The sequence below is a fragment of the Callospermophilus lateralis genome, chromosome 14, assembly GCF_048772815.1.
Source record: "Callospermophilus lateralis isolate mCalLat2 chromosome 14, mCalLat2.hap1, whole genome shotgun sequence".
NCBI lineage: Eukaryota > Metazoa > Chordata > Mammalia > Rodentia > Sciuridae > Callospermophilus > Callospermophilus lateralis.
In genome coordinates, this window is record NC_135318.1 from 42,722,479 (window position 1) to 42,724,002 (window position 1,524).

Below are 1,524 nucleotides of genomic sequence, written 5' to 3' on the forward strand. Positions count from 1 at the left end.
TCACCATAAACCCAGAAACAACAGGGCCAATCAACCACGGACTGAAATCTCTGAAACCACAAGGCAAAATAAACCTTTCCTCTTTTATAAGTTGATGTACCTCAGATAATTGTTGCAGTGACAGAAAGTTGACTAACACACCATGAGACCCAGTTCTGGTAATGACCTGTCAAGGGAAGTCAGGCAGGGGCCTTGGAGGAAAGTTTTACTTTCTTAATAAATATAAGAGTCAGGTTTGGCACTATCCTTTCTTCCCCTTTTCTTCCTGCCTTGAACACATATGTGATGTCAGCTGAGACCTTTTGCTACGATGAGGAAAAAAAATAAAAGAGCCAAGAGAATCTTAGAGATGCCTTCCAGCTGTAATATCATTGAGCCACTGACCTAATAATGTCAGCTTGTTACATGAGAAAAATAAGCCTGTAGTCAGGGATTCCATGGTTCACAGTACAAATCATTCATTTTTTAAAATATTTGTTTATCTTCTAGTTCTTTAATAGAGGAATACAGAATAGTGAGGTTTCTCTTGAGGAACACCAATACTGAAATGTCTTGATATTTACTCAAGATTTATTATTTGGAATTTCCTTTAAATCCCATTTATAATTTGGGATTATTTGGGATTCCATTTATAATTCATTATCCTTTCTGCTTTAAAGTTTGTATATTTAACAGGTCTACCCCGAACATGTTCTAGTAAAGGACCAGCCTGTAAAGAGATGGTAACAGTGTTTTACCCTCAACGCTCAGAACTGTCAGTTATTCTCTGTTTAAAGTGAAGATGAACAGATGACCAATAAGGAAAAGGAAGATCTTAACAGCATCATGTCACTGAGGGAAATTTTGTGCAAGAGTTATTCACCTATAGAGGGAAGAAAAGTTCGCCTACCAAAATTAAAAACAGTGATTGGCAAAATCAGAATAGTCAACCCCCCAACACCCAGGATCACTCATTGTTACCAAACAAGTCATACAACTAGTTATAGACAGTCTTACATTAACTGTAGAAAAGTGCTGTTAGACCAAGACGCAAGAAAAGACCACTGACTCCAATTAAAATCAAATTAAAACAAGCTTATTATTTCAACCGACCGGGCTGCCTCTCCCACCAAAAACCACGGGAACAAGACAGCCCTGCAGCTTTCTTGCAGCCCAGCTTTATAGCCCAGAGAGTTACACAAAGGAGGGTTACAGATAACAAAACTCTGATGAGCATAACACGAAGGCTAATTTACTTTTTTGCTGGCCCCAGCATCAGAATTTATGAAGGTCATTAGAGCCTCAGAGAGGGTCGTTATCTGGCCAGGGAAGGCCAATATTTATGAAGTGTCACTAAAGTTTCAGAGAGGGCTGCTATCTGGTCAGAGAGAGCCAGGCATGGGTGAGTTCAAGGCACAGGCAGGCATTCCAAACTAGTTCAGAATTTGCAGTAATTTATAGTAAAGCTGAAATTAGCTTTTCATGGCTTTGTGGCAAGATGGCTCCCAATTTTAAGAGAAAATCAGGCTGGGTCTATCAGTGCCA